This window comes from Petaurus breviceps, unplaced genomic scaffold (genome assembly GCF_028583685.1).
Source record: "Petaurus breviceps papuanus isolate PSGF00001 unplaced genomic scaffold, PetGlider_PUasm1.0 91133, whole genome shotgun sequence".
Classification (NCBI taxonomy): Eukaryota; Metazoa; Chordata; class Mammalia; order Diprotodontia; family Petauridae; genus Petaurus; species Petaurus breviceps.
The window spans coordinates 4,176,597-4,199,718 of NW_027187419.1; the positions used below are offsets into that span (position 1 = coordinate 4,176,597).

Consider the following 23,122-nt stretch of genomic DNA (forward strand, 5'->3'; position numbering starts at 1 on the left):
TAAAATTTAGGCCTTAGTCAGGATCTAAGTATCAATTGGAAAATTGCAAAACATTACATAAACATGAGCTGTTTCTTTGAATTAGAACCATATGAGCACTCTTCTCTGATTCTCCCTTAACATACTCTCTTATTTGCAGCATATAATAATTTAAATAATGAAATAAAGTCTCTTATAATTTATGAAATTATATTCTTAATTGCTGAGTATTTGGTAACTCTAATAATAGGATCTTCCAATCTTTTATTTTTATAATGTAATTGATATTTTGTAAATAGAACAAATCACTCCATGTCTTCATTTCTTCTGAGGTCAGGATACCAGATAGATTAACTTTTTATAGGAAAGATTCATTGCCAAGTGAGGGTACAGTCACGAGTCTTTCAAAAATCATGAATCAGGAAGCCTGGTGCTAGAACTATTCTTGATTCTCTCTTTAGATTGTAAGGCTTGGGTTTGTCCATGCTTTTTTACCCTCTTCTCTCCAAATGACTTTCTCTGTGATTTCTGATTTTTCTTGACTTTCTTTATATGAAGAAGGCATTAGAGTCATCATAAAGAGTATCTAGTGACATCTTTTCCTCATCAATACCAATTACCTGGTACTCATCTGAATCGAAAAACTGAAGGAGAGGTGATTTCACTTTTCTTTTCATTGTTTCTTTCCTTTTTGTTTTCTATGGCTTTTGGTTTTCTGATATGTACTTCTACCCAAATATCATGAAAGGCACATCTTTTTCTTTCCACAATGGAAACTAATCCATGTTTGGAATGAATAGAAAAACTTCCAAATATGCCAAGCCTTTTGCTAATTCCTAAGGATACACATAGAAAAGATAAGATAGTCCTAGCTCTCAAGGAGCCCACATTTTAATTGGGAGAAACAATATGTCTTAGAGAAGTCAGCTGTAGAGTGTATGGAAAATCCTGGAATCCCCAGGTGTCCAAAGGTTGGGAAGATAGACACAGAGGCACATTGTGTGGGCAGATCAGATGTTAGTGCCCTGGAGGCCTGGAGGTCTGAAGTTGTAGGGCATATTGTAAGATCTATAATACTTCAGGACTCATGGGCAAGGCAGATGGTAAGTCAAAGTGGCCCTCCATCTCACTGGAGAATTATAGTGGGTCACTCCCAGCTCCTCTAAGCAGTGTCAGCAGCCATTCTACTCTTCCATCTTACTGCCTCTGAAAGGGTCTTGGTGCCTGGTGGTGTGAGGACAGGGAAAAAGAAGGCAAGGCAGAAGACTACCTTTGCTGGTGGTTCTTTAAACCACAGGGCAACAATGCTTTGGGTTTTATTCCATTTTCTTTTTGGGTTAGCTCTCTTCTTTGAAATACCATTCTAATGATGCCAGTCTCAGCAGTTCCATCCTTAGGGACCCAAGTAACTTTGTGATATTTCATAATCATATTGATCTTCTAGCTTAAAAGCCATCAGATATGTGAAGGAACTGGGTCACAAGGCAGATTAGGTGAAGGAGTACAGATGGAGTAGAGAAAACCACTATCCATTATTAGAAAACATTCAAAATGAATATTTTAAAATAGCATTAGTGCCTTCATCTTCTTCCAAATAGGTATTTTACAGAAGTCTTAAGATTCCTGAAAAGGGGGGTGGCTAGATGGCACAGTGAATACAGCACGGGCACTGGAGTCAGGAGGACCTGAGTTCAAATCCTGCCTCTCATATTTGGCACACATATTAGCCTTCTGAATGTGGGCAAGTCATTTAACCCCAATTGCCCTCCCAAAAAAAGCAAAAAAATATATATATTTCTGAAAACAGACTTGGAAAATCTGTTAAGGCCATCCTTTGGGTGGCACATTAATATCAGTATTCTTGGAGCATTGCTTGAACCCATATTACTCAGATTATTGAGAGATGACATCAATCTGGTTGAATATTTTGGTAATTGTGGTAGTGAGGAAGATTGCTCTGATAGACTATTTCTGAATGCACTGAAATTTATCAGGTGCTGAAACAGTGAGAGAGAAATGCCAAATCGGAATGAAGTCCCCTATTCCCAGTGGTTACGCTTTGCAAGGAAAATGGAATCCAGAATTTTGCAAACTAACTCAACTAAGTAATCTGACTGTAATCAAGGGTTGTTTGAAAGGAAAACTCATTTACTTCATGGGAGATTCTACCCTACGCCAGTGGATAGAATACTTCCCCAATATTGTGAAAAGTAAGTTGCCAGAATTTATTTTTTTTAATAATAGAATTTCTGTGGGAATATTTTTGTTTCATTTTCTTGACCTTTGCAGGGATGGGGGGAATTTTTGAAAGTACTTCTTATATTTTTCAGGAGAAAATATTAATTTCCTTTCCTTTCATATGTAGCTATATAAAATTTAATTGGGGGGAGAGTGACTATATCATGTGAGGCAAAATCTTTTCTCTAATTACTAATTATATTAAGAGTGAGGTAATGAGTTTGACCTGTACTGAAAAGTGCTGAGATTGTTTTCTTTCCTTCAAAGATGTTATCATTTTCCCCCCCATCAGCACTGAAGCATTTTGATTTCCATGGAAGGGCACCATATAAGAAGTACATACTTCTGGACACAGAAAGACATATTCATATTCAATGGAAAAAACATGGACATCCATTTTTCACTGAGAGTCTGTACTCAGTAAAAGATAATGACTATATTACCCATGAAATTGATGGAGTAGCAGGAGACAGAAACACAGTCATAGTCATCACCCTTGGACAACATTTCAGATTATTCCCAGTCGACCTCTACATCCGAAGAGTTATCAATATCCAAAGGGCAATTCTGAGGTTATGGCTAAGAAGTCCAGAGACCAGAGTTATCCTGAAGGCAGAAAACATTAGGGAAATGGACACTGAGGCTGAGCGATTTGGTGATTTTCATGGCTATATTCAGTACCTTATTATGAGGGACATTTTCTGGGATCTCAATGTGGGTTTCATTGATGCCTGGGACATGACCATTGCCTATGACTCTAGAATCCTGCACCCCCCTAATAATGTTGTTGGAAATCAGATTAATATGTTCCTAAACTACATATGCCAAGGGACTGGGGACAACATCACCAGGAAGGTGTCTTTTCAAGTACTATGAGAAGACCAAATATACCTAATAAGGAATTCCTGTAGATATGTGTCTAGCAGAAAATAAGATGGTAAGATGGTGTGTCATGGTGGCGGGACAATAGGAAAGTATGAGGCCCTACATGCCCTTTTGGAATAGGAGATATGTCATAAATATACAATGTTACTGATTCCTTTATTGACCAGTCATGTGGGAAATCATCTTTCTTTAATATTCTTGATTTCTATAATATCCAGTGACCCTAGCTCTCCAGGACGTATGTGTTGGCAGTAAGACAGGGGGAAGCGACTAGAACATAAGTTTGAGGAATAACATCTTGAAACAGAGAGCAAGAACACAAGATCCACCCAAATAAGTGATTTAGATTGCAGCCTAAAGGATTTGATTACACCACAGAGGGAATTCTGTGCACTGTTCAAGATTAAGCCTACATCTGGGTCGTTTTATTGAAATGTAGTGTTGGTTACTCAGGGACCCCTACAAATATCCAGGATTTAGGTGGTTTTATGGAAGAAGAAGTTCTCTACTTTACTGAGAAAGGATCCCAAAGGGAAAATGAAAGAGGCTCTTTTACATTTCCACAGGCATGGATGAAGCTCTCAGCCAAATGGAGAGATGTGAGAGAATTCTGATAAATTTGTGGTCTTCATTTAAGCTTCATAGACAAAGCTGGAGTAGTGATTTGGATTCAATGAAAGATTTTGAATGATAGGTTAGAGTTTTAAGGGACCAATACATTCTTGAGAAGGGAAGGGGACTTCTTAGTGATGGGAGCTTATTTACCAGGATCAGAAAAGGTTTCGAGCTTGAGAACAGCACACCAAATGTTTTGCAATAGGACAGCAATCACATTTCTATCAGTCTAAAATACTTGATACTGTCCCTCAGGTGAAAAGATACATTGAAAACTTTGAATATTAAATCTGGGCATATCGCATGTCTTCTGATACATGTGTAAGGGTGTCTGTTGCCTAAATGTGTGTGTACTGGTGTATCAGGTATTCATTTGTTTCAGGAAAAGTAATGGGTGATCCTTTACTTTCTTATTTTCCTTAGTTTCATTTAGGGAATAATTTGGCAAGGTGGTTATTCACTTTGGGATTCAAAACTATTACATGTCTTCTGTCTTTGCAAAAAAAAAAAGTAGGTAAATGCTGCATTTTCAGAGAATGAAAAAAATCCACAAAAAAAAATTATAACAAAATTCTAGAAGGGTTGGATTGAGAAGTGTTCTACTTAATCAAATAACTTACAAACTTAATATTGAAGAGCAATACTACTAATTATACTTGTCTTGTAACTATTTACATTTAAATTAATTTCAATGAATAAAATATCATAGCAACTTTACCATTACACTTTCTAAGTTTTCAATGGGATTGTTTTCATTTCCATCAACATTCCTTCTTTCATGGTTGTTGTCTATTCCTTTAGTTTTGCTCCACACACACACACACATTTTAGATCATTTCATAAGGGTTTTTCCAGATTTCGTTGCATACCTCACTCAATTTCAATTTCCTCATCTGTAAAAGGGGAGAAAAATAACACGAATTTTACGGAGTTCTGTGAGGAGCAAAAAAAAAAAAAGCATATATAAAACACTTTGCAGACCTTAAACCATTTTATAAATGTTAGATATTATTGTAATTCATAGATACATGAGGAAATGAGACATTAAGTGACTTGCAAAGGTTGTACTAGTAGTAACTGGCAGAGTCGGAGTTAAACTAGGCTCCTTCTACTTCAAATCTAGCACTCTATTCATTATACGATATTGCTTGTTCTTGACCATATTTGCTTATATTATGGGAACTTGTCACAACTTAGCTATTCTCCTATTATTGAGCATACAGATTGCTTCCAGGTTTTTTTTTTCAATTATAAATAAAACAACAAACAATACGGATTTTAAAAGACTGATTAGTCCAATGGACTAGAGATACAGAATGAGATATAGATTCTCAGACATGGGCAATATGTTGATCTATTTTTCTGGACTATACATACTTGTTACGAGGGTGACTTCTACCCAGGAGTTTGTGTGGGGTTGAGAGGTTCTAACAGTAAAGACAAATGTGAAAAAAAATTGCTTTTTGGTTTTTTTTTTCTTTCTACTTTGTTCTGAGTTCGTTACTCAGTTTTTTGTTATCTATTAATTTTTGCTCAGTTGAATTTATTCTGGCATGTATTGAGTCCATTTATAAAGAAATTCTTTTATTGATATATTTTGTTTTTATATATCTGCATTACTTTCTATATTCATTCCCTTTCCTCACTTAAGAGTGTTTTCCCTTACAACAAAGAAGATAAAAAGGGAGGAAGAAAAAGAAGGAAAAAATTCAGTAAAGCCAATGACATTAAAAACAGTCTGATATCAGGGTGGCCAGGTGGCTCAGAGAGTGAGAGGAGTAAGGCTCCAATGTCGGGATGACCTGGGGATCAAATCTGGGCTCAAATACTCAGCACCAGACCCAGAAATAACTGGCCATGTAACCTTCAGCAAGTTACTTAACCGCGATTGCTTTAAAAAAAAGTCTGATATTACATACAATGTTGCATACCCATATAAAACCACATCTGCATACTAGAGAGGAAGTGTGTAACTCTATCTCTTCTTTGGGATAAGCTTGTCCATAAATATATACATATCTGTACATATTGACACTATTCTACACTTTTAATAACATATTCACATTTTAAATAGTGAGTTGATCCTATTAGAAATAAAATGACACAGGTTGCAGATAAAATATCACACCTAACCTTTTTCCTCCACTCACAGATTTTTACTCTATGTAAAAATTATAGATTCAACAAGAACAGTTTCACAGGTGGACACTAGAGAAAAACAGACAAGAATAATTTATTTTTTTTTTACTTCTCTTGAAGAGGTGGAAGTAAGTGGTGTTTATATTCCTCTTCATTCATAAGTTATTTAAACTCTTAAAAATGCATTTTCATTTCTCAAAGCACACACCACCTTTTAAAAATCTTATTGCATATATGCACTCCAACAAAAACGTGCAGTTCCATTGTCTCTTGCAAAAAGTGTGCCTATAAATTCAAGACTTTCTGGAAAAATATTCCCCTGTATCATTCGAAGACTTCAAACTGCAAATAAGCCCTCATTGAAATTTGATTACTTCTTATTTCCATAGAAAATATGGAGGAGAAAACATCTTCTGACTAAAACTGTTTCATGATGTTTAGACCAACAGATTCTCTATGCTCTCTTTGAAATGTTCCTTTTTCCAGACTTTTTTAGGGGGGGAAGAACAAACAGAAGCCAACAATCTTGAGGAACCAGTAAAGGGGGAGAAAAACCGTTAAATTCTATCCTATACCATAGAATTTGAAGAAAAATTTAGGCAATTCTACCCACTCCCTGGAACTTATCAATTCACCTTTTTAAAGATACTTTTTTAAAAAAAATTTCTCAAAATAGATCTTATTAAAAATCACTGCAGTCAAAATATATAATCTTTATGATATGCTGTTACTGCTTTCATATTAACAATTTTTTAAATTGCCATAATTTGTATTAGACATGTTGTTCTATTATTTTCTCTTTCAATTTTGACAACCCCATTTTAGATATGAAGACTGTATTTGTATCATAGAAGAAATTTAGTGAAATTCTTTTTTAAACTGTTTTTGGCAAACTGTTCAATATTGCAATTGTTCTTCAAATGCTTGATAGAACTCACTTGTGACTCAATCTGGCTCTTGGGTTGTTGTTGGTTTGTTTTTTTATATTTGCTTTTAAGAGTTGAGATATGGGGTGGCTAGGTGATGCAGTGAATAGAGCACTGGCCCTGGAGTCAGGAGGACCTGAGTGTAAATCAGACCTCAGAAACTTGACACACTTACTAGCTGTGTGACTTTGGGAAAGTCACTTAACCCCAATTGCCCTCCAAAAAAAAGAGTAGAGGTAGACAATTCAAGTTCTTTCTCTGTCTGAAGTATCTCTGAAAACAGCTATGCAAAATCTCTGAAGCTTGGGACAGTATACCCTCAACACCAGAAGCAGAGCTTTACCTTAACAAAGAGTTAAAAAGTGAAATAATTGGCTTAGAAAATAAGCAAATACCAGAAAAAAAATACTCTGACTCTAGAATCTTACTTTGGTGACCAAGAAGATCAAAATACACACTCAGAAGAAGGAAACAACATGAATTGTTCATAGGCCATTGAAAATCTCAAAAGGGATTTTGAAACTCAAGAGTAGTTGAAAATATTGGGAAGAGAAATGAGAGTGATGCAAGAAAATCATGGAAAGCAAGTCAACAGCTTACTGAAGGAGACCTCCCAAAATACTAAAGAAGAGAACACCTTCAAAAATAAACTAAATCAAATGGCTAAAGAGGCCCGAAGAACTGATGAGGAGAAGAATGTACTAAAAAAACAGATTTGGCCAAATGGAAAAGGAGATCCAAAAACTCAACTTACTTTTTTTTTAAGCAATTGGGGTTAAGTAACTTGCTCAAAGTTACACAGCCAGTTATTTCTGGGTGGTGCTAAGTATCTGAGCCTGGATCCTATCCCCAGGTCATCCTGACACTGGGGCCGGTGCTCTTACTCACTGAACCACCTGGCCACCCAGAAACTCACTGAAGAAAATAATTCCTTAAAAATTGGAATGGAGAAAATGGAAGCTATTGACTTTATGAGAAATCAAGAAATTTAAAAACAAAACCAAAAGAATGAAAAAATAGAAAACAATGCCAAATATCTCATTGGTAAAACAACTGATCTGGACAATAAATCCAGGAGAGATCATTTAAAAGTTATTGGACTACCTGAAAGCCATGGTCAAAAAAAAAAGGAAAACTGCCCTGATATTCTAGAACCAGAGGGTAAAATAAAAATTTAAAGTCTCTACCAATCACCCCAGGAAAGATATCCCAAGAAGAAAACTCCTTGGAATAGTATAGCCAAATTCAAGAGTTCCCCACTCAAGGACAAAAGAGTGTAAGCTGTCACAAAGAAACAATTAAAGTATTGTGGAAACACACTCTGGATAACACAAGATTTAGCAGTTTCTATATTAAGGGATTGAAGGTCTTGGACTATGATAATTCAGAAGTGAAAGGAACTTGGATTAAAACCAAGAATCACCTGATCATCAGAACTGATTATAATTCTTCAGGGGAAAAAATGAATATTCAATGAGACAGAGAAACTTCAAGAATTCCTGATGAAAAGACCAGAGCTGAATAGAAAATTTGACTTTCAAATACTAGAATCAAGAGAAGCATAAAAAGGTAAACAGGAAAGAGAAATCATAAGGAACTTTTTAAAGTTGAACTGGTTACATTCTTATGTGGAAAAATGATATTTGTAACTCATGAGACCTTTCTCAATATTAAGGTAGTTGGAGGGAATATGTATATACATATATATATACACATACTTATACATATACATTTATGTATATGTGCATATATGTATGTGTGTATAGATATAAACACACATATATACAATTATACATATAAAAGCATATATACACACATACATATATACACACATATACATATATATACATATGTATATATGCCCTGGGCAAAGGGTGAGTTGAATATGAAAGGGATGATATGTAAAAAATAAAATTAAGGAGTGAGAGAGAGGAATATACTGGGCAAAGGAAAAATGGAAAGGTAGAATGGGATAAATTATTTCACATAAAAGAGGCAAGAAAAATCTTTTACAGTGGTGGGGAAGGCAAGGGGAGATGAGAGAGAATGAGTGAACCTTACTCCCATCAGATTTGGCTTAAGGAGGGAATAACATTCACAATCAATTGGGCATGGAAATCAATCCTACCCTATAGGAAAATAGGGGGGAAGAGGGCAAGAGGGGAAGGGATGATAGAAGGGAGGGCATATGGAGGGACTGAGTAATCAGAAGCAAACACTTTTGAGGGGAGCAGGGTCAAAGGAGAGAATAGAATACATGGGCGTGGGGTAAGATGGAGGGAAATATAGTTAGTTTTTCACAACATAACTATTATGGAAATATCATGCATAACTACCCATGTATAACCTATATAGAATAGCTTGCCTTCTCAATGAGGGTGGATGGGGAGGGAAGAAGGGAGATGATGTGGAACTCAAAGTTTTAAAAACAAATGCTAAAAACTATTTTTACATGCAACTGGGAAATAAAGTAAACAGTAAATGGGGTATAGAAATCTATCTTGCCCTGCAAGAAAATAGAAGTGGAATGGGATAAGAGTAAGTGGTGGTAGTAACAGAAAGAGGACAGATCAGATGAAGGGGTAATCAGGATGCCTGCCATCTTGGGGTACAGGGAGGGGAGAAAATTTGTAACTCAAAATCTTGTTGAAATGAATGTTGAAGACCAAAAAGAAATCAATTAATTAATTAATAAAAAGAGACAAAAAAAAATTAGCTGACACTACTTGGAAGAGGGAGCTCAAATACCTTAATTCAAAAACTTTAACTCCACAAGAAACAGAAAAAGACCAAAGAAGGAATAAATACCAATATAGACAATAAACCAGAGATTAAAATGGCAAAATACACAGGAAGGAAAAGAAAATTAGTGAAATGAACAAAGTAAAAGAAATTAGAAAAAGATGTCAGAGGAAAATACCTAAAAAGCAAAAGGAACTGGGGGGAGAAAGTGTGGGGAGGGGGTGTTAAACTAACCACTTAACTGAGAGGGAAGAAAAGGAAAAAAAGAGGGGTTATTGAAAACTAATTAAATAAAAGAAAAAAATTAATACTTTGAGAAAAAGCTCAATATTATGGTGAAGGTTGAAAAATAGGAGCAGTCAGAGAGCTTATGGGAATGGAATTCCATTAAAGTAGTTTCTGCAAAATAAGTGACAGGGACAAATAAGGAGGTCTTCCCCTCCAGAAATTTATACTATTTTTTTAACCAATATCAAACAATTGTGATGGGGATATAGATAAGGACTGGGTTGTTGATTTCATTGGCATAGGAAATTCCCAGGTATAGAAACTCATTCTACCCATGCAAATTAGTGCCTTCCCTATAATCTATAGTTATTAGAGACAGGCCTAGAACACTCAGTCTCCTAATAGGGAACAAAGGTAAGACATATATCCATGTAGTTCTGAGGTGATCCTCTAAGCCTGAGATAAAGTGCTCAGCATCCAACTGGGGCCAGTTCTATCCCTTCAGAAGTCACTTGGGGCAAAGACTGAGACTGGAGAACTATGCCCAGCATGAGGGAAGACTGAAATGCCTTGAATTCCAAATCTTATAAAAATTACCTTCAAAGGGGAGTGAGACAAAAAGTGAGAAATATATAAAAATTAGGGGAAAAGACTGAAATTACTAAAAATCTTAGAGGGATGGAACAATAATAACCTTCACTCATGTTCTTTCCATATAAACAGGTATAGTGAAATGATCAAAGAAAGGCTGTTTTACAATTGTGAACCATAGTCACTTATTAGATTATACATTCCTCGGGGAAAGAGATTATTTCATTTTTGTCTTTGCATCTCAAAGGCCTAGTAAAATAACTGAAAAAAGTAGGTGCAGAATCTGTGAAAATAGATCGATCAATGATTCATTTTAACATCATGTTAATGACTAAATAAAAACTTGTAGCAGTGTTGAGATTTTGTCTATGAGATAAATCTCAGATTTTATCCTGGAAGGTGCTGGAAAAAATAAGATTTGTTTCACAAAGATGCTTTTTGTACATGACTTAGTAGAAAATTGTATTGAGTAAAGTGAGGGAGATTTTGACTTACCCTGAAACTCATGCTAGAAAACAAATTCAAAGAAATTCTGAGCTCATCAGGCACAATTTTAGATGCTTGCACATAAGGGAAAAGCAAAGTTAGTCATTAATTACAACTTTCTCATTGACGCTGTGCAGACTAAGAAGGATGAATTCATTGACAGCAACAGTATCGATGCAGGATGAATGTCTAGATAGTAAGGGCTTCTATTTTGTAAAAATTAAAAGTGGTAAATGGTGGGGATTCTTAGGTTGTAGTGATGCTTAGAAGGGCTTTAGTAGAACTTAGATGAAAATTGGTTTAAATCTAAACTGAAAACATTTACTTCTATGCTATTCCCTCTCAGAGTAGATACTTTTGATGACTACTCTGATTTTTTACATCAGGGAAAGTGAGGTATACAGGATAATGGCAGATTTAATATTGATTGCATATCACATAGAAAAGAATGATGTTCAAAGGGGCCAAGCCCAGATTATCATCCACTTGAGCAGAAAATACATTCACCGTTAAACTAAAGATCTCAATGAATGCAACACTTGTTCATAATGTCAATTCTCGTGTTTCACCAATAAAAGACAAGAACATAAATTAACCAAATACGCATGAACATTAATTCATTCTTGTATTTCTACCAAGTTGTTCATTTCCCATCACCTATCATTGGATTTTTCAAAGTGCCTTCATGATGGTGCTTTATAAGGCAGCTGGTGGCAGGGTGGATAGAGTATTGGACCTGGAGTCAGGAAGACCTGAATTCAAGTCTGGCTTCAGACACACTTACTAGGTGTGTGACCTTGGGCAAATCACTTAATTTCTTTTTGGTTTGGTTACCTCCGTTGTAAAATAGGGATAAGAATCACATATATTTCTCAGGATTGTTGTGACTATGTATACTGTATAAATATCTTTATGATCATGATTCTCCTTAGTAAACTATTCTCAGTTTGTAAGTATAACCCACCTCTCCATATTCTCCAGGAAACTTGAATTACTTTTTACCTGAAGCTTTAGGCTATTCATATATCTGACCAAATGCCAGAAAAGCAAGATTTGCCAAATGCAATGTGAATTACTTAATCTGATACTGTCAATAATGCTAGAAATCTATGGAAGTATACATGTTCCTTTCCCAGTGGTTTCACCTTTCATGGCCTTTGCAAATGCAAATATGGCACAACCATATTGTTACATTTGGAGTTAAACTGGGATCTACTTCTACCTGTCAGTTGAATAATTAAGAACCTCTGAAAAAGGTTTTTCTCCTTGAAACTAAAACAAGAAATTTCACTATTCCCAATCTTCATATGCTTTGGTACATCACATGGCATGTATAAATGTTCCACATAGTATAAGATCTTAGATTTTTAGGTATTGGCCCAATTTAGCACTTACGTTTAGAACCTAGTTACATCCAGGACAGACAAGGGATGAGCTTCTGGAAAACTGCCCTATGAAAATCATCTTAAAATATGCCCTTTTCCTAGCTCTCTATAAATCAAGTGTCCCCTTCACCAGGGCAGATGAGCAGGAGAGACATCTGTGATTATTTCAATATATACATACAAAATACTTTTAAACCAAGCAGCATTGATTTATATTAAAAATCCTGAAAAGCAGGGCAGCTAGGTGACTTTATTATAGCCCACTGGTTATTTTTTTTTTTAATTTTTACCCTAACATTCATTAGGGATATTGGTCTGCAATTTTCTTTATCTGCCTTGTCCCTTCTGGTTTAGTGATTAAGAATTTATTAGAATCAAAAAATGTGATGAAGAGGGTAGCAACTTTTCTTAACATTGTAAACAGTTTATGTAGTATTAGAATTTATTTTGTTTTGGAACGGTGGGTGCTGGTCTGGAGTGCACAGGGAGAGAGCACCAGCAGGGGCCACAACAACTGTTTCTGGAATTCTTAGCTCACAGACTATAAAGGGGTTGGACAATTGGTCAAAGATTAGATTGGATCCTTTTCTAGCACTGGGTATAGCTAGTGCTGAGTGGCAACTTTATTGCCCATACAGAGCTACAGGCCATAATTCTACGGTGGAGAAGAGCACTGGTGGTCATTCACAAGGGAACAGGGTCCCTGGTCCCAAGACCAAGGCAAATAGGAGTACTAGCATTTGCATCTGCAGGGGACTGGAGTCATTCTTGGGCAAAGACCAGAGCACATAACAGGAAAGAAGCCATCATATCTCTTCCAGGATCTCACCACCTTAGAGACTCCAGACTAACTCTGTGAACAGTAGCATACAAAAGCCTGAAATTTGGGACAATACCTTCCTACCAAAGTTGAGCAGAGTCCAAATTTAACATAAATTGAAAAGTGAAGAAATAGAGGGGGAAATGAGGAAACAGCAAAAACTGAACTTGACCATAAAAAGCCATTGTGGTCACAGGAAAAGACCAAGACATTAACTCAGAATAAGACAATGATATAAAATCAGCTAAAAGTAAATCCTCAAAAGAAAACACTAATTGGACCCAAGCCTAATAAGAATGTCTGGAAGAGTATCTCAAAAGATATAAAAGTGGTAGAGTTAAAAATCAGGAAAAGAAATGAGAGGGATACCAGAAAATTTTGAAAAGATAATTAGCAGGTTGGAAAAAGAGGCACAAAAATTCCCTAAACAAAATAACCACTTTAAAAGCAGAACTAGCCAAATGCAAAATGAGATACAAAATGTCACTGAAGAAAATAATGCCATGTAAATTAGAATTAGACAAGTGGAAACTAAAGACTCGATGAGACATGAAGAAAAAAAATTAAAGGAAAAAATATAGAAAAAAATATGAAATTTCTCATCAGAAATATAACTGACCTGTAAAATAGAGTGAGGAAAGGTAATTAAAGAATCATTTAACTACCTGAAAGCCATGATAAGTTTTAAAAAACAGGCTAGACATTATTTTTCAAGCAATTATCAAGGAAAATTGTCCACAGTATCTTAGATCCAGAGGTCAAAATAGAGATTTAAAGAATCCACTGATCACCTCCTTAAAGCTATCCCAAAATGAAAACTCCCTAGAATATTGTTGCCAAATTCTAGAGCTCCCAATTCAATAAGGAAATATTGCAAGTAGCCAGAAAGAAAAAATTCAAAGATTTTGGAGCCATCGTCAGGATCACATATGATTTAGCAGCTTCCACATTAAAGGAACAGAGGGCTTAGAATATGCTGTTCTGGAAGGCAGATGAGTTAGGATGACAACCAAAAATAACTTACTCACAAAAAGCAAGTATAATTTTTCAGAGGGAAAATGAATATTTAATGAAATAGAAGACTTCCAAGCATTCCTGATGAAAAAGCCAGAACTGAATGGAAAATTTGACATTCAAACACAAGACTCAATAGAAGAATAAAAAGGTAAACATGAAAATGTTATCATTGAAATAATCAATAAAGTTGATGCTTATATTTCTATAAGGAAGATGATAAATGTAGCTCCTAAGGACTCTGTCATTATTAGGACAATTAAAAGGAGTTTACAAAGACAGAGGGCATGGGTGTGAGTTGATTATGTTATCATAATCTCCAAAAATAATGAAGAGGTAGAAATGAGGTACATACTGGGAGAAGTAGGAAGGTAGAGGTAGAATGAAGGAAATTTACTCACATGAAAGAGGACATAAGGAAAAGTTTTAAAATGGAGTGTGGCACTCCCATTGAATTTGGTTCAAAGAGGAAGAATATATACTCACTCTAACTCTCTAACTTACCTAATAAGGAAATAGGAGAGGAAGGGTATAAGTGGAATGGTGGAGATGATAATATAGAGGGTGGATTAAGGGAGGCAGTGGTTAGAAGCAAAACAGACTTTTGAGGAGGGACAGGATAAAAAGAGAGAAAAAGAAATAGAAGAAAATAGGATGGAGGGAAATACACAGAAAAAAATAATAATGAGGTTTGGTCTCTGGGATCCCCCTCTAGCTCTCTTTGAGTCCTTGAGGTACAGGCTCTGGGAACCCCCCTTGAATTCTGATTAAATTGCCTCATTTGATGAGGCATTTTTATGAGACAATAAGCCTTAGTTATGGGCCCAAAACTCTGTTTGGCATTCCTCTGTTACTAGACTTCCCACACTCTGTTACTAGACTTCCCACCCTTGAGCTTATCAAAATATCAATCCACCCTTGAACTGGCCTAGTCAACCATAGTCTGTAGTTTCCAGGTGGCCTCCAGCAGCCTCCCACCCTTAATCACTCATTGACCTCATTAACTCCTCCTGACGATCCTCCCCAAACTCCTTCTCTAGACCACCCTTAGATTCCTCCCACAACCTTCTGTATAGAAGACCCCATCTTGTCTCCATGTTTGTGAGAGAGCCATAGAATGCAATGTGGGTAAGAGCCATGGAATAGTGAGAGCACCATAGAATAGTGTGAGCTCCATAGAATGACCTAGCACAGACTTATTCTGTGTCTAATGCAAGTGAACTTTTAATAAACTTTACTTTTCTTTGGTTGAGAGAAGACTAGAGTTGAATTCATTCAGCAGGATACGGTGTGTTGGTATTTTGGGGTCTCCAGAGCAACCCTACCCCTCTTTATGGGTAACCTCTTCATTTTTATGGTTCCCTGATACTGGAAACACTGCTAATATCAAGCTCTTCTCCAGCCGAGACTGGAAGGTAAGTAAGCCTCTCTCTTTCCCTAGTACCTTGGAAGTCGGGGGGGGGGGGGTTGTTTGTTTGTTTTCTCAGGTTTTTTTTTGTGTGTGTTTTTTGGGGGCCTGACCTCTCAGGTCTCATTAGGTCAGACAGCAAGGAGGCTGTTTTGTGTTCAGCCTAACCTCAGGTTCTTGGTCCTGTTTGGTTATTTTGGAGAACATGGACATGTGCTCAGATTCTGAAGAAAGGAAGATAAGGAAAATCTCCCTATCTGGAAGTGTAAGCCATATTCTTTCAATTCTCTTGGCACTAGGGAACTGGGAAAACTTCAGGTACTTTTTTGTGAGGGAACTTTTGTTTGTTTTTCAAGGCTTATTCTCAAACCTTCCTTTATGGAGGAAGGGACTTCCAGGCCCTATGCCTGTAGCTCCCAAAAGTTCACCTTTGGGTTGTCTTTTATAACATTGGAAAAAATTTAGTTTCTCTGGAGATCTTAAAAAGGAAAAGTTAGGGTTGTTTTTTTGTTTTGTTTTGTTTTTGCAACACTGTTTGGCCTCGGTATAGCCTAGAAGACGACAAATCGTGGCGTCTTTGAAGGACTTTAAAAGATAATACTCTCTTGCAGTTTGAATTATGCTGTCCCAGAGAAGGAAGATGGATCAAAGTTGCCTACTTAATGGCTTTAATTGAACTTTCTCAGAACAAGGTTCTCAGGAAAGACTGAGATGCTTGAAGCTAGAGCCCTTCCACAGAGGGGGAACAGGGACCAATTAAATGACCCCTTTCCTATGGCTTCAGTCCCAGCCCCTCCCCCCTCAGTAACTCCTACTCAGGTCACTGAGGCAGCTGCCCCAGCCCCTTCTGCTGTACCCCAACCCTTTTCCCCTTGGTTTTGCTTCCCTTTTCCTCTATCCCAGCACCCCTCATGTCCTGTCTCCTACACGATCCATATCTCCTACCCTGCATCTCCCAGCATGATCCCTCCCCGCTCAGGGTTCCCTGCTCAGGTCCCAGACGCTGGTCAGGCTGAAGTGCCTCCCTCTGTGACCCCTCCCCCTGAAGCAACACCCCCTCAGCCCTCAGGCCCTACCCCCATAGCAGTCATAGAGGTATCTCCTCTTCTGACCCCTTCTACTCCTCATGTGCTGGCTGACTTTTCCCTTTGCCAGCCAGATCCCCCAGTCTTACAGTCTGATCCAGTTCAGCCACCACCCCCCAGTCACTCTCTCACAGAAAGTGGGACTTCCAATCTCCCTTCCCAAACCTTCAGGACTTTTTCCCTTAAAGGAAGCACCTCTCTCGTCAGGTGGGACAACTATAGTGTATATCCCATTCTCCATTTTGGATCTTAATCAAATTAAAGAAAAATTGGTTAAGTTCTCTGAAAACCCACCAAAGTTTACTGAAGGCTTTCAGGACTTATCCCTGCAATTTGAGCTTTCTTGGAGTGATTTTCATATCCTCTTCTCTACCTGTAGTTCCACTGAGGAGAAGAGGAGAATCTGGGAACAAGCCCAAAAATTTGGGGATCGTTTGGCTAGCAATGACCCCAGAAAATACCCCCCAGGAACAGCTGCTGTTCCCACTAGTGACCCAGGATGGGATTATCAGATCTGGGATGACAGGGAGAAGAGAGGCCATATGGTACTTTGCCTGTTAGTAGGACTAAGAACTGTATTTCAAAAGCAAGTAAATTATCAGAAAGTTAGAGAAATTTCTCAGACAAATCAAGAAAACCCCACCCTTTTCCTACATAGACTTGTAGAAGCTGTTAAAAAGTATACAAATGTACATCCTGACTATAGAAGGGGCAACAATCCCTAACATGTATTTTATTAGTCAGTCTGCCACAGATATTAGGAGGAAACTGCAGAAATTGGCAATGGGACACCCAAAACACCTCAGGCCCAATTACTGTAAATGGAAATGGACTTTGGAGTCTTTAATAACAGAGACCTGTTTGCAGCATAGGAGAAAAAATGCAGGGAACAAACCAGAGACAGAGAACATGCTCAATTCTTGGCTGCTGCCATGGCCAGGAAAAACCCTTCCAGGGGACCCACTTAGAGGAAGCCCAGTCACTTGGGCAGGGGGAAAACCTGCTTTTGATGCCACAAGGAAGCTCACTGGTCCAAGGAGTGTCCCTCCAGGGCACCCCCCCCCCCCTGAGGGAGACAAAGGAACCAATACCTCTAGAATCATGCCCAACTGACCAGGAGGGACATTGGAGGAAGGATTGTCCCTGAGGTTGGAAAAATGGTAGAGCTACTTCCCAATAGGCATCATCCATGTACCAGAGTCTGACCCCTTGAATGTGAAGTCTGACCCCCTTGAATGGGACCCAGAGAGGCAGGGAAAGTTCTATGCCCCTTGCCAATAGGAAGCTCTTTCAGAAGCTAAGACCTTCACTTTTTACCCCAAAGGAATTTGAGTCCCATTTGTCTGAGCAGGGAATGATGAGGTATGGGCTCTGGGAGCCACCTCTAGCTCTCCTTGAGTCCTTGAGGTACAGGCTCTGGGGAACCCCCCCTTAAATTCTGATTAAATTGTCTCATTTGATGAGTCATTTGCATGAGACAATAAGCCTGACTTTGTGGGCCCAAAACTCTGTTTGGCATTCCTCTGTTACTAGACTTCCCACCCTTGAGCCTATCAAGATATCAATCCACATTTGAACTCCCTAGCCCACCACTATCTGTAGTCTCCAGGTAGCCTCCAGCTATCTCCCACCCTTAATCACTCATTGACCTCATTAACTCCTCCTGAAGACCCTCCCCAAACTCCTCCTCTAGACCACCCCTAGATTCCTCCCACAACCTTCTTTATATAAGACCCCATTTTTGTGAGAGCTCCATAGAATAATGAGAGCACCATAAAATAGTGAGAGCACCATAGAATGACCTAGAACAGACTTATTCTGTGTCTAATAAAAGTGAACTTTTAATAAATTTTACTTTTTTTGGATGAGAGAAGACTTGAGTTGAATTCATTCAGCAGGACCCATCGTGTTGGTATTTTGGGGTCTTCAGAGCAACCCTATCCCGCTTTATGGGTAACCTCTTCAATAACTAAATGTAAGTGTAATGAGAACACCCATAAAAAGGAAGCAGACAGCAGTACGGATTAGAAATCAGAATCCAACAATATGTGGTTTACAAGAGACAAACTTGACACACAAAGACACATACAGAGTTAAAATAAAGGGCTGGAGCAGAATATAATATGTTTCAGCTGAAGAAAAAAGTCAGTAGTGGTAATAATGATCCCAGATGAAGCAGAAACAAAAATAGTCTTTATTAAAAGAAAACTTCTTACTGTCTTCATAAAAATAAAGTTCTTAGAATTTGCATATATCATCTTCCCATATATAACTATCAACAGTTTAATCTCATTGAGTATTTTAGGATTTCTTTTTTATGTTGACTTTTTTTGTACTTCTCTTCAGTCTTGTATTCGAAAGTCAAATTTTCTATTCATCCCTGATCTTTCATCAGGAATGCTTAAACATTCTTTTATTTAATTAAATGTCTATTTTTTCCACTGAAGGATTATATTCAGTTTTAGGTAAGTTGTTCTTGGTTGTAATCATGGCTCTTTTGCTTTATGTAATATCATGTTCCAAGGCCTCCACTCCTTTAATCTAGTAGCTGCTAAATCTTTTGTCATTCTGACTATGGCTTCAAGTTATTTGAAAGGTATTTTTTCTGGCTGCTTGAAATGTTTTTACTTTAACCCTGGCTTTCTGGAATTTGGTGATAATATTCTAGACCATGCTAATTTTGGGAGATCTTTTTCAGAAAGTGATCAGTGGATTCTTTCAATCTCTATGCTCTGAATGTAGAATGTTGGGACTTTTTTCCATTAAAACAAGATGTCTAGGGTCTTAGATGGAGAGTGGAGGAGGTGTGGCTAAAGATGGTTTATTGAGGCCCAAGGTGGTTCCAGGGACAAAGTCCACTTTTGTAGTGTAAAGGAGGTGGAGATGATGTCCTAGGTGGAGATGCTCTAAGGCCTTCCTAAACCCCTTCACTTTGGCCCTAATGTGTCATTGCCTCAATTGGGTGGAGCAGTAGATATAGGCCCAGACCCTGCTCTCCTCAGGGCCAGAGGGTAGAACTGAGCTGGTGTCATAGAAAATATGGAGCCCAGAAGTGGGGTGGTAGAAAAATCAGAAATGCCAACCTAGAACATTTGATTGAAAATGTCCTTCAGTTAATGTCAATGTTCACTTTGGTTTATTAAGATGTTTTCTTGTCCAGTCCTGTGACTTCTCTGTCTACCTATGCATATCTGTATATCAGCAACTCCTTTATGGTCTTAGAGATTTTCCTGGGGCACCGAGAGACTGTGACTTTTCCATGGTCATTTAGCTGGTATATGTCAGAGGTAGAAACTGAATTCCTTTTTCCTCTGTACCACATAGCCTCTCTACCCTAAAGGTAGCACAGGATGGAAGGAAGAAAATAAAGCACTTATTAAACTTCTAATATGTCATGGGCACTGTGATGAATACTATTTTACAAATATTCTCTCAATTGAGCCTCACACATACCTAGGAGGTAGGTGATATTATTATCTCCATTTTACAGTTGAGAAAACTGAGGCAGAGAGAGGTGACTTGACCAGGGTCACACAATTAGTAAATGTCTGAAGATTGATTTTCATTCAGGTCCACTTGACTCCAGGTCCCAAAATCCATCTACTGCATCACCTGGCTGTTGAGAAAAGAATGACACTGCAGAAATTTAGGGACAAAATATTGGCTTTTTGTTTTTATTATTGTAGTTCTGAATGTTGCATCCAGGCTGAAGGTAGATTAACTTGTGTTGTTGTTTTTTTAAGGTCCAATGCAGGGGTTGAAATTATGAGAGGCTTTGAACCCATCACAGTCTCACAGTGTAACAGTAAGTCTGCTATTCTCTGTTCTCTTGTGGGTCATGCTCTATAAATGTCATTCACCTTCATTCAACTGCAATCTGCCTGTGTCATGACCAGGTAACTCCCCCTAGGGCACATCAGAGGAAATGTCGTTAAGTGTCAGATTCCAAAGTTAAGTTAAGTTTCAGAATCAAGAAAAAATAGAAATCCTATGCTAAGAAAGGTTTTCAACCTAAGTTTCAACTAGTTTTTCTTCTTAATTAGACATGCATGGGTTTGCACATGTTCATTTGACCCCTGTCAATCTGTACAGGAGTTATTCCCATCTGACCAGTCATCCTTTTAGATTGCTGGTGGAGCCATCTCAAGTTGTGAGTTGATGAAGTTGGCATTTTTCTGGAAATGCATTCTTACATCATGGGCTTCAAAGACAAGTAGAAATCTCACTCACATTATGTAACAGAAATTCATTTTTTTTGTTGTTGTTTTTGGATCAACCAATTGACCAACATGGAAAAAACCTTGTAAAGCCAATCCTATTTTAAAAGTGATACATAATATAAATGTACAAACTCTATTTCCATGAAAAAAATATTCATGGAACTGGATTGAAAATTTTGGGTAGAGAAGTAGTTAAAATTGTGGCCAGACCTGAGTTAGTCCAATGTATACAAGATGCTTCTGGGTATGTGGATACTAATCTTCAAACATTTCTTTTCTTAATTTTTTCTTAATTTTCTTAAAATTTAGGCCTTAGCCAGGGTCTGAGAATCAAGTGGCAAATTGCAAAAGGTTACATAAAGATGAGCTGTTTCTTTGAATTAGAACCGTATGAGCACTCTTCTCTGATTCTCACTTAACATAGTCTCTTATTTGTAGCATATAATAATTTAAATAATGAAACAAAGTTTCTTATAAAGTATGAAATATTCTTCATTGCTGAGTTTTTGGTGACTCTAATAATAGGTTGTTCCAATCTTTTATTTTTATAATGTAACTGACCTTTTATAAATAGAACAAATCATTTTGTGACTTCATTTCTTCTGAAGTCAGGATACCAGATACATTAACTTTTTATAGGTAAGATTCATTGGCAAGTGAGGATACAGTCCCAAGTCACTCAAAAGCATGAATCAGGAAGCCTGGTGCTAAAACTATTCTTGATTCTCTCCTTAGATGTAAGGCTTGGATTTGTCCATGCTTTTATACCCTCTTCTTTCCAAATGATTTTCTCTGTGATTTCTGGTGTTGCTTGACTTTCTTTATATGATGAAGTAATTAGAGTCATCATGAAGAGTATCTGGTGGTATCTTTTCCTCGTCAATACCAGTTACCTGGCACTCATCTGAATCAAAAAAACTGAAGGAGGTTTGATTTTGTTTTTCTCTTTTTTTTTTCCTTTTTGTTTGCTATGGTTGTGGTTTTCTGATATGTACTTCCACCCAAATATCATGAAAGGCACATCTTTTTCTTTCCACAAAGGGAATTAATCCATGTTTGGAATGAACAGAAACATTTTCATATATGCCAAGCCCTTTGCTAAATGGTAAGGATACACACGGAAATGAAAAGACAGTCCTAGCTTTCAAGAACTTCACATTTTAATTGGGAGAAAGAATATGTCTAAGAGACTTCAGGTGTCGAGTGTATGGATAATCCTAGAATACCCAAGTGTCCAAAGGTTGGGAAGATAGACCCAGTGGCACATTGTGTGTGGGCAGATCAGATGGCAGTGTCCTAGAGGCCTGAAAGTCTGGAGTGGCAGGGCAATTTGTAAGGTCTGTAATACTTCAGGACTCATTGGCAAGGTAGATGGTAGGTCTGAGTGGCCCTCCATCTCACTAGAAAATTGTAGTGGGTGACTGCCAGCTCCTCTGAGCAGTGTCAACAGCCATTCTACTCTTCCATCTTACTGCCTCTGAAAGGTGGTGCCTGGTGCTCTCAGGACAGGGAAAAAGAAGGCAAGGCTGAAGGCTGCCCCTGCTTGGTGGTTCTTTAAAAGACAGAGCAACAATTGATTGGGTTTTATTCCATTTTTTATGGGGTTAGCACTCTTCTTTGGAATACCATTCTAATGATGCCAGTCTCAGCAGTTTCATCCTCAGGGACCCAAGTAGCTTTGTGATATTTCATAATCATATTGATCTTCTAGCCTAAAAGTGATCAGATGTGTTAATGGCCTGGGTCACAAGGGAGATTAGGTGAAGGAGCACAGATGGAGTATAGAAAATCACTATCCATTATTAGAAAACAATTCAATATGAATATTTTTAAATAACATTAGTGTCATCATCTTCTTTTAAAAGGGTATTTTATAGAAGTCTTAAAATTCCTGAAAAGAACTTAGAAAAGCTGTTAAAGCTCTCCTTTGGGTGGCACATGAATATGATTATTCTTGAGGCATTATTTGAACCCATAGTACTCAGATTAGTGAGAGATGACATCACTCTGCTTGAATATTTTGGTAATTGTGATAGTGAGGAAGATTGCGCTGATAGACTATTCCTGAATGCACTAAATTTATCAGATGTTGAAACAGTGAGACAGAAATGCCAGATCGGAATGAAGTCCCCTATTCCCCGTGGTAATTCTTTGCAAGGAAGGTGGAATCCAGCATTTTGTAAACTAACTCAACCAAGTAATGTGACTGTAATCAATAGTTGTTTGAAATGAAAACTCATTTACCTCATGGGAAATTGTACCCTACGCCAGAGGATAGACCACTTCTCCTATATTGTGAAAAGTAAGTTGTCAGAATTTTTTTTAATAATAGGGTTTCTGTGGGGATATTTTTGTTTGATT

General features: G+C 37.5%; 2 pseudogenes; one reads left to right on the top strand and one right to left on the bottom strand.

The window, feature by feature from the left end:
* The window catches only part of LOC138154808 (NXPE family member 4-like), a 362,284-nt pseudogene that overhangs the window by 271,899 nt on the left and 67,263 nt on the right, over window positions 1-23,122 (bottom strand).
* LOC138154755 (NXPE family member 1-like) overlaps window positions 1-23,122 on the top strand; it is a 34,825-nt pseudogene that overhangs the window by 4,809 nt on the left and 6,894 nt on the right.